This window comes from Tachyglossus aculeatus, chromosome 23 (assembly GCF_015852505.1).
Source record: "Tachyglossus aculeatus isolate mTacAcu1 chromosome 23, mTacAcu1.pri, whole genome shotgun sequence".
Taxonomy (NCBI): domain Eukaryota; kingdom Metazoa; phylum Chordata; class Mammalia; order Monotremata; family Tachyglossidae; genus Tachyglossus; species Tachyglossus aculeatus.
This window is the reverse complement of record NC_052088.1, coordinates 36234724-36246360: the sequence shown is the minus strand read 5'-3', so window position 1 is coordinate 36246360 and position 11637 is coordinate 36234724.

Here is an 11637-nt window from a genome sequence, read left to right as displayed (position 1 = left end):
GATTTGGTGAAGTTGTGAAATAAAGGGAGATCTTAAACCAGCAACCGATGTACCTAGACTCTGGGATTCCTACGGTTATTTTATCAAACTGGGCCTGTCCCCCAAAATGCCAACACCAATAGGACCATTGTTATAGATGTTGAGTGACCTATAAAGAAATACTTTATTTGAATTTAAGGATTTATTTAAGAATCATTTCTGTATTTACCTACATTTTATTCTCTAAATTTGCACCAGCAGGGTGGATGACAAGGTGGGATCTTTGAATGTAAGAATGTAAGATTTCAAAAGCTGCTTGGTTTTTTTTTTAAAAGACTGTATATGTTTATGATGGGTCAATAAAAATCAAGTACAGTTGCTTTGTTTGTTGAATTTGAGTTGCTAGGCAAGACTACCCTCCCAGAACTAAAGGATATTTCTTTGGCTATTCCTCCTCAAGCGGCTCTCCATCGATAGGAGCATCTACAGAAACAGTGTTGAAAAGCGTCATGGCCTACTGGATAGAACACGGGCCTGGGAGAAAGATCTGGATTCGAATTCCGGCTCTACCATGTGTCTGCTGTATGACCTTGGGTAAGCCGTTTCACTTCTCTGGGCCTCAGTTCCCTCATCTGGAAAATAGGGATTAAGACTGGAAGCCCTACATAGGACAGAGACTCTGTTCAACCTGAGGATACTCCAGCGCATAGTACAGTGCTTGGCACATAGTAAGCACTTGACAAATACCACAAGTATTATTATTACTATGTTAAGGAACTTTGCATCTGCTATTGCCACATCTCTCAGCTGCCTTCACGCTATCAAGGCATCATTTATAATAATAATAATAATGGTGATGATGGCATTTATTAAGCACTTACTATGTGCAAAGCACTGTTCTAAGCATTGGGGAGGTTACAAGGTAATCAGATTGTCCCACGGGGGGCTCACAGTCTTCATCCCCATTTTACAGATGAGGTAACCGAGGCACAGAGAAGTAAAGTGACTTGCCCCAAAGTCACACAGCTGACAATTGGTGGAGCCGGGATTTGAACCCATGACCTCTGACTCTTTCCACTGAGTTGTCAAATAGATGTGGCGTTATTAAAGATGTGGCGTTATTAATAGGCCTGGGTTTTTAAATCCTCAAAATTCAAGACTGATGTACGTTGGACCCCTCTGACCATTTCCCATATAATCTGCACCAAAGGTGGGGAAGGGAGAATGAATACAGGCCTGTCAGTTAGGCTGTCTGGGAGTTGCTTTGACAAAGTATGTGTTGGAAAGAAGACAAAAACACTTGGTTAAAATGAGGTTTCTGGCTTTTGGGAGGTTTTCATTTCTCTCTACTCTCCCTTGGGAGTTCTCTGTAGAATGTAAGCTCCTCGTTGGCAGGGATCACATCTACGAACGCTATTGTACTGACCTTTCCCCAGCACTTAGTACAGTGCTCTGTGCATAGTAAGAGCTCAATAAATAACACTGATTGACAGAGCCTTTGTGGCTCTTGCTGAGTGTGCTCTGGAGTTAGGACTGGTTTGATTTGCTTAGAGGCAGCTTTTTCCTTCCTCCTGACCCTGTGAAGTAATTTTCTGTGTCCAAACCCTGAAACAACCTAGTGGGTGGCAGAGAAAATCTACCCTCTTTCAGTTTTTTTTTTTTTGGTTGTTTGTTTTTAAAATAGTATTTGTTAAATGCTTACTGTGTGCTGGCACTGCTAAAAGCACCAGGGTAGATACAAGATAATCAGGTTGGACACAGTCAATGTCCCACTGGGGCTACAGTCTTAATCCTCATATTTTACAGATGAGATAACTGAGGCACAAAGAAGTTAAGTGACTTGGCCAAGGAAATACAAGACAGGTAGTGAAGTTGGGATTAGAACCCAGCCTTTCTGATTCCCGTGTCCATGCTCTCACAATTAGGCCACACTGTTTCTCTTGTTCATCTCTTTATTCAGCGCCACTTAATTTTCTCCCTGATCTTTTCCTGGGTTACATTTTGGGGCTTGATCATGGCTAATATATGGGTATCCTATGGGCTAAATAAACTTCATCTCTTTTATTCTTACAAATCACATTTGAGGACTTTTATGGGACATTTATATTAATGTCTGTCTGTTCCTCTAGGCTGTAAACTCACTGTGGGCAGGGAGCGTGTCTACCAACTCTGTCGTATTGTTACCCTCTCAAGGGTTTAATACAGTGCCCTGCACACATGGTAAGTGCTCAATAAACACAATTGATTGATGGGATATTGAAACCCTGCGAATACTAAGTTCTCATGGGAAATCAGGCGTGGAGAATGATCTGCATGGGGAAGCAGTGTGGCTCAGTGGAAAGAGCACTGGCTTGGGAGTCAGAGATCATGGGTTCTAATCCTGACTCCCCCGCTTGTCAGCTGTGTGACTTTGGGCAAGTCACTTCACTTCTCTGGGCCTCAGTTACCTCATCTGTAAAATGGGGATTAAGACTGTGAGCCCCAGGTGGGATAACCTGATCACCTTGTATCCACCCCAGCACTTAGAACAGTGCTTTGCACATAGTAAGTGCTTAACAAATGTCATCGTTATTATCTGCATCTCTAACTCCAAGCACTTATTCTGCTGCTTAGGTCTCTGGGGAATGGAGACCAGAAAACGTTGGCATCAAAGGGATTGGTGTGGAATTTCGCTTGGGAGCATTTTAAGGTTAAATGAGTTAAATGAAATGATGGGGCTTTCCCACTGCCTTGGTTTTTACATCGAGGTAATAATAATAATAATTATGGTACTTGTTAAGCACTTGATATGTGCAAGGCACTCTACTAATCACTGAGGTGGGTTCAAGGACACTTTCCCTGGAATAAAGGAAAGCAGAATTCAGAAAAGGGAGAGCTTCCAAGATAGGAGCAACAGCTTCCTGATTTTCTGCAGTCTTCATTTAACACCAATAATAATAATAACTGTGGTATTTGTTAAGCACTTTCCATGTGCAAGGCACTGTACTAAGCGCTGGAATGGATGCAAGGAAATCGGGTTGGTCAAAGCCCCTGACCCACGTGAGGCTCACCATCTCGATCCCCATTTTACAGATGAGGTAACTGAGGCACAGAGAAGTGAAGTGACTCCCCCAATGTCACACACCAGACAAGTGGTGGAGCAGCGATTAGAACTCATGACCTTCTGGCTCCCAGACCCACATTCTATCCACTATGCCATGTGGTTTCTCACTAACAACTAATAAAGAGCACTTGGCAGTTGATACATGATAGAAAAATGCATTTTGACAGCCATCACCAAGAGTAACATGAAGAGCTATTCACCCCAGACTCACCAGTAATATCAGAAACCTAAAGGATCTGAAAATCCACTTCATAGATGTACCAAGTTAAAATATTCATAGACATTGTCCCTGATTCCACAGTAAGTGCTCAAAAAAATACGAATGAAAGCCATCGATTATTTGTATGCATCAAGAGCTCAGTGTGTGCACAGCACTGTGCTAAGCGCTTGGGAGAGTACACGGCAACAGGGTTGGTAAGACATGCTCCTTACCCTCAACGAGTTTACAGTCTAGAGAGGGAGACAGACATTACTATATCCAGCCCCACAGAATTTATGTATGTATCTGTAATTTATTTATTTATATTAATTATTTGTCTCCCCCTCTAGACTGTAAGCTCACTGCGGGCAGGAACTGTATCTGTTGATTGTTATATTGTACTCTCCCAAGTGCTTAATGCAGTGCTTTGCACACAGTAAGTGCTTAATAAATACAACTAAATGAATGAATGAATGAATGAAATAATTTACAAATTCAATCGTTCATTCATTCAATCATATTTATTGAACATTTACTGTGTGCAGAGCACTGTACTAAGCACTTGAGAAGTACAAGTCGGCAACATATAGAGACGGTCCCTACCCAACAGTGGGCTCACAGTCTAGAAGGGGGAGACATAGAACAAAATAAAACGTGTAGACAGGTGTCAAAATCTTCAGAACAAATAGATTTAAGGCTATATGCACATCATTAACAAAATAAATAGAATAGTAGATATGTACAAGTAAAATAAATAGAGTAATAAATCTGTACAAATATATATACAAGTGCTGTGGGGAGGGGAAGGAGGTAGGGTGGAGGGGATGGGGAGGAGGAGAGGAAAAAGGGGGCTCAGTCTGGGAAGGCCTCCTGGAGGAGGTGAGCTCTCAGTAGGGCTTTGAAGGAAGGAAGAGAGCTAGCTTGGTGGATGTGTGGAGGAGGGGCATTCCAGGCCAGGGGAAGGACGTGGGCTGGGGGTTGACGGTGCGACAGGCGAGAACGAGGTACAGTGAGGAGGTTAGTGGCGGCAGAGGAGCGGAGAGTGTGGGCTGGGCTGTAGAAGGAGAGAAGGGAGGTGAGGTAGGAGGGGGCGAGGGCATGGAGATCCTTGAAGCGGAGAGTGAGGAGTTTTTGTTTGATTCGTAGGTTGACAGGCAGCCACTGGAGATTTTTGAAGAGAGGAGTAACATGCCCAGAGCATTTCTGCACAAAGATAATCCGGGCAGCAGAGTAAAGTATAGCCTGAAGTGGGGAGAGGCAGGAGGTTGGGAGATCAGAGAGAAGGCTGGTGCAGTAATCCAGTCGAGATAGGATGAGAGATTGAACCAGCAAGGTAGCAGTTTGGATGGAGAGGAAAGGGCGGATCTTGGTGATGTTGTGAAGGTGAGACCAGTAGGTTTTGGTGATGGATTGGATGTGTGGGGTGAACGAGAGAGCGGAGTTCATTCATTCAATCGTATTTATTGAGCACTTACTATGTGCAGAGCACTGTACTAAGCGCTTGGGAAGTGCAAGTTGAGGATGACACCAAGTTTGCGGGCTTGTGAGACGGGAAGGATGGTAGTGCCGTCTACAGTGATGGGAAAGTCAGGGAGAGGACAGGGTTTGGGAGGGAAGATAAGGAGTTCAGTCTTGGACATATTGAGTTTTAGAGGGCAGCAGACATCCAGATGGAGATGTCCTGAAGGCAGGAGGAGATGCGTGCCAAACGCTGTTCTAAGTGCTGGGGTAGAGAGCTCACCTCCTCCTCCCAGACTGAGCCCCCTCCTTCCTCTGCCCCTCCTCCCCCTCCCCATGCCCCCCCCCCCCCCGCCTTACCTCTTTCCCCTCCCCACAGCACCTGTATATATGTATATATGTTTGTACGGATTTATTACTCTATTTTATTTGTACATATTTATTCTATTTTTTTTAATTTGTTAATATGACTGTGACTTCTAGACTGTGAGCCCACTGTTGGGTAGGGACCATCTCTATATGTTGTCAACTTGTACTTCCCAAGTGCTTAGTACAGTGCTCTGCACACAGTAAGCACTCAATAAATACGATTGAATGAATGAATGAAATAAGCCCTGGGGTAGATTGAAGATCAGCAGGTCATATGCAGTTCTGGTCCAGAGGGGTCTAACTGTCGAAGGAGGAAGAAGAGGCATTGAATTTCCACCTCATGAATGAGTAAATAGGTCCAGAAGTGTTAGGTGACTTGTCCAAGTTCACATGGCAGGCAGGTGGCAGGGGCGGAATGACTGTAGACTATAAACTCCCCCTCTAGACTGTAAGCTTGTCGTGGGCAGGACTCATGTCTACCATGTCACTTAACCTCTGTGCCTCAGTTACCTCATCTGCAAAATGGGGATTTTAAAGACTGTGAGTCCCACATGGGACAACCTGATTACCTCGTATCTCTCTCTGTGCTTAGAACAGTGCTTGACACATAGTAAGCACTTAACAAATACCATCATTATTATTAGAGAAGCAGCATGGCTTAGTGGCAAGAGCAGGGGCTTGGGAGTCAGAGGTCGTGGGGTCTAATCCCGGCTGCACCACTTGTCTGCTGTGTGATCTAACTTCCCTGTGCCTCAGTTACCTCACCTGTAAAATGGGGACTAAGACTGTAAGCGCCACATGGGACAACCTGATTACCTTGTATCTACCCCAGCGCTGAGAACAGTGCTTGGCATATAGTAAACGCTTAACAAATATCATCATTATTATTATTATTATTACCAATGCTGTTACATTTTCCTCTCCCAAGTTCTTAGGTGCTTAGTACTGTAGTCTGCACAAAGTAAGTGCTCAATAAGTATGATTGATTGATGGACTGAATGAGAATCCAGGGCCTCTGACTTCCAGGTAGTATTTTCCCTTGTGCCCCTGCTTTCTGGTTAACATGGAATATTTTAAATTGAGTATTTTTTCTTTTACAGGCTTTCATTATTTACAAATGACCCCTCCATTACCGAAACCCTTTCCATTGTAAAGCGAGAGACTCCTTCAACAATAGCGAGAAGCAGCATGGCCTAGTAGAAAGAACTTGGGCTTGGGAGCCAGAGGACCTTAGTTTTAATTCCAGCTCCTCTGCTTACCTGCTATATGACCTTGTGAGCAAGTCACTTCACTTCTCTGGGCCTCAGTTCCCTCATCTGGAAATTTGGGATTCAATGCCTGTTCTCCAGAGATTGTCTCTCTTTGTTGCTGAATTGTACTTTCCAAGCGCTTAGTACAGTGCTCTGCATACAGTAAGTGGTCAATAAATATGATTGAATGAATGAATGAATATTTAGATGGTGAGCCCCAGGTGGGACCTAATAATAATAATAATGGTATTTGTTAAGCGCTTACTATATGCCAGGTACTGTACTAAGCACTGTGGTGGATACAAGCAAACAGGGATGGGCACAGTCCCTGTCTCACATGAGTCTTAGTCCCCATTTTACAGATGAGGAAACTGAGGCCCAGAGAAGTGAAGTGAATTGCCCAAGGTCACAAGTGGCAGAGCTGATTAGCTAGTATCTACCCCAGTGCTTAGAACAGTGGTTGGCACAGAGTGAGTGCTTAACGAACACTACAATTATTATTATTATTATTGTTATTATTATTATTTATGTTTAAACTGGACCCAGGAAATGAGAACCCTGGACCTGGGTAAGCTGGTTTTCTTTCTTATATTTTCATCCACTGACCTGCCCCATAAATGGGGTGAAATCTTGACAAAGCTCCAGGATTACTGACTGTGAGGTGTTGATTTGGGGGATTTTCTACGCCCTCCTTCACTAACTGTATTTTTTAAAAAAGCATTTGTTAAGCACTTATTATGTGCCAGGCACTTTACTAAGCGCTGGGGTAGATAATAATAATAATTATTATTGTGGTATTTGTTAAGCGCTTAGTGTGTTCCAGGCACTGCAGTAAGTGCTGGGGTAAACACAAGATAGCTTTTTTTTTAATGGTATTTGTAAGAACTTACTATGTGCCAGTCATGTTGGACACAGTTCATGTCCCATTTGGAGCTCACATTTTCATTCCCATTTTCCAGACGAGGGAACAGAGGCACAAAGAAGTGAAGTGAGTTGGCCAAGGTCACACAGCAGACACGTGGCGGAGCTGGGATTAGAACCCAGGTCCTTCTGATTCCTGGGACCACTAGGCAATGCTACTTCCTTATTACTTGAAATGTGGTAGCCTGTTTTAGCAGTCACACACATACTCATATCACACACACATACACATACATCATGTATCTTGTGTAAATCACAGATACACGCATCCAAATCTAGGGTAATTTTAAAAGAAATGCTCTTTTTTAAAAAAGCAGAAGAAATCTCAAGAAGCTGCCAAAGGCTGGCAAATGTAGGAGCATCATATAATCATGACGATATTTCTTAAGGGCTTACAAGGTGCCAAGCACTGTACTAAGCCCTGAGGTAGGTACAAAACAATCAGGTTGGGCACATCTCTGGCCCACATGGGGCTCACCTTCTAAGTAGGCGGGAGAACAGTCATTAGATCCCCATTTTATTGATGAAAAAACTGAGGCACAGAGAAGTTAAGTGATTTGACCGTCACACAGTAGACAAGTGGTGCAATTGGGATTAGAACCCAGATCTTCTGATTCCCAGGCCAGACTCTTTCTACTAGGTCATGTGGCTTTTCATTTATGGGGACTTAATGTTCAGTAACTTTGTAAGAAACACTTCTAGACCGTGAGACCGTTGTTGTGTAGGGACTGTCTCTATATGTTGCCAACTTGTACTTCCCAAGCACTTAGTACAGTGCTCTGCACACAGTAAGCGCTCAATAAATACGATTGAATGAATGAATGAATGAAACACTAATAATGATAGTAATAATTGTGGTATTTTTTAAGCACTTACTACGTACCAAGTACTGTCCGAAGTACTGGTATAGAGACAAGTCTTTGAGAAGCAGCCTGGCTTAGTGGATAGAGCAAGGGCCTCCCCCTTCTAGACTGTGAGCCCACTGTTGGGTAGGGACCGTCTCTATATGTTGCCAACTTGGACTTCCCAAGCGCTTAGTACAGTGCTCTGCACAAAGTAAGCTCACAATAAATACGATTGAATGAATGAATGAATGAAGGGCCTAGGAGTCAGAAGGATCTGGGTTCTAATCCCGGCTCCGCCATGTGTCTGCTGTGTGACCTTGGGCAAGTCACTTCACTTCATTGGGCCTCAGTTACTTTATCTGTAAAAAGGGGATTAAGCCTGTGAGCCCCATGTGGGACAACCTGAGTGGTTGGCACATACTAAGTCCTTAACAAGTATTATTATTATTATTCTTATTATCATCATCATTATTATTATCATTATTATTGTTATCCCAAGGTAATCAGGTTGGAACACCAGTTAGATCATTAACACTGCAACAAAAGTCATGCCACTCTTCTGAAACCACCACGATCTCTAGCGTTTCCCTACAAACAAGCGGGTGGAAAGTTATGAGCCAAGATCTGTGCCAAACGACACATTTTAAATAAAGTCATGCAGTAGTTTAAACACCTGTCCAGACTCTCGCTAGCTATTTCAGGGGGTGGCGTAAGATTCCAGAGTATTTTGAAAGTATTTCCTGACACCTGTGAAGTTGGTAAATATTTCCTGTTTTTGCGGTTCCTTTGGAAGACAAGAATGAACAAGTCGGAAGGGATTTTTCGACATAGTTCACGAGGACTTCCGTTTAGACCATTCCGAAGATGAGAATGTCAGAAGAGAATATTTCTGTTATATTGTTCTATTGTACTCTCCCAAGCACTTAGTGCAGTGCTCTGCACACAGCGAGCGCTTAATAAATATAATTGATTGATTTTATAAATGTTCATGGGTTTTGAGTGGGGCAGTGACAATTATCTGTTGAAATACAAACAGGATAAAAATACAAATCAACCTTTAGACTCCGGGTATGGTTATGATTGTTTTCAATTCTTTGCAGGGTTGAAATTTTGCAAGTGAGTTTAAAGAGCAGAAGAGAAGCAGCGGAGAAGCAGCATGACCTAGTGGATAGAGCATGGGCTTGGGAGTCAGAAGGACTTGGGTTCTAATCCCAGCTCCGCCACTTGTCTGCTGTATGACCTTGGCAATTCCCCTCACTTCTCTGGGCCTCAGTTCCCTCATCTGTAAAATGGGGATTAAGCCTGTGAGCCCCATTTGGGACAGGGGCTGTATCCGACCTGATTACCTTGTGTCTACCCCAGCACTTAGTACAGTGCCTGGCATAGTAGAGAAGCAACATGGCTCAGTGGAAAGAGCATGGGCTTTGGAGTCATGAGTTCAAATCCCGGTTCTGCCACTTGTCAGCTGTGTGACTTTGGGCAAGTCACTTAACTTCTCTAGGCCTCAGTTCCCTCATCTGTAAAATGAGAATTAAGATTGTGAGCTCCCCATGGGACAACCTGATCACCTTGTAACCTCCCCAGCGCTTAGAACAGTGCTTTGCACATAGTAAGCACTTAATAAATGCCATCATCATTATTATTAAACAAATAATAAAAAATAATAATTCTGAATTGTTAGATGGAGACTGACTGCAGTATTGCGAATCTGAAGCTCCTTCAAGAAACAAAACAATTAATCATCACATCAAATGGAGATTCCTTGGAAATATCCCACGGTGCTATAAGAGAGAGTCTATTTTTGAAGAACAAACACTGAAGCGCTACTTAAATCCAAACAATCATTAGCATGTTCCTGAAGAAACGCAGCACAATGTGAAAGGAATGCAAGGAGTCCTGGGGTGAGTCACACTTCCCTGGAGGTATTTTTAGATTTCTGTTCCTGCTTTTTATTTTTGGCTTCGGCTAGTTTCCTCTGTAGTTTCCCCCACTGGTCCGTATCTTTCTTTGGTGTAGCCGGTATTAGGGATGCTTTTTCCTCAAAGGAAACCCAAGGAATGCCGGCCACTTTCCGGAATTTGTGTTGGTCTTGGCACCGGGGAAGTTCTTGGTTTGATCGCAGTTGAGGAAATCCACGATCGCTGGGCTCAACTTTCTTAGGATCTGGAATCACTAAAAAAAAACTGGACACAAAAGGAATTCATTTTTGAAGCTGTGTCTATGAGGGATTCCCCTCCAGTAGCAGAAACCAGAAGGATTTGGGGTTGGCTAATCTTTGGTGAAATCAATTGACTTCAGCAAATAGATTTTTCGGGGGTTTACTATATGCCAAACACTATACTAAGGACTGGAGAAAATCCAAGCTAATCAGGTTGGATACAGTCCATGTCCCACAAGGGGCTCACAGTCTTAATCCTTATTTTTCAGGTGAGGTAACTGAGGCTCAGAGAGGTTGAGTGACTTGTCTAAGGTCACACAGCAGGCATGTGGCAGAGCCAGAGTTAGAACCCGGGTCCTTCTGACTCCCGGGCCTGTGACCTACCATGCTGTTTCATATACTTCACAGAGACAAATGACAAAACCACCTCCAAGGTAGTAGCCGACTAAAGGAAAGAGAACGGGCCTCGAAGCCAGAGGATGTGGGTTCTAATCCCACCTCCACCACATGTCTGCTGTGTGACCTTGGGCAAGTCACTTCACTTCTCTGGGCCTCGGTTACCACATATGTAAAATGGAGATTGAGATCGTGAGCCCATGTGGGACAGGGACTGTGTCTGATCTGATTAGCTTGTATCTACCCCAGCGCTTAGAACAGTGTTTGGCACATACTAAGTGCTTAACAAATTCCACAATTATCATTATTATTAGTGCAATTGACCCTTGGTTCTGCCAGTCAGCCTGTCCAAAACACCTACATAGTGCAGGGCAGTGTACTAAATGCTGGATGGGGTTCATTCATTCATATTTATAGAGCACTTACTGTGTGCAGAGCACTGGGTGGATTTTAGCCATGTAGTGAAGGTGGGAACCATAGGATTTAGTGATGGACTGAATATGTGGGTTGAATGAGAGAAAGAAGTCAAGGGTAAAGTCTAGATTCTGGGCTTGTGAAAGGGAAAGGATGGTGGTGCCGTCTACAGTGATGGCAAAGTCAGTGGGAGGACTACTCACTGTACCTCATTCTTGTCTTCCTGCCGTCAACCCCTGGCCCACGTCCTCCCCCTCGCCTGGAATGCCCTCCCTCCGCACATCTGCCAAGCTAGCTGTCTTTCTCCCTTCAAAGACCTACTGAGAGCTCACCTCCTCCAGGAGGCCTTCTCAGACTGAGCCCCCTTTTTCCTCTCCTCCTCCCCATCCCCCTCACCCTACCTCCTTCCCCTCCCCACAGCACCTGTATATATGTTTGTACAGATTTATTACTCTATTTTACTTGTACATATTTACTATTCTATTTATTTTGTTAATGATGTGCATCTAGCTTTATTTCTATTTATTCTGCTGACTTGACACCTG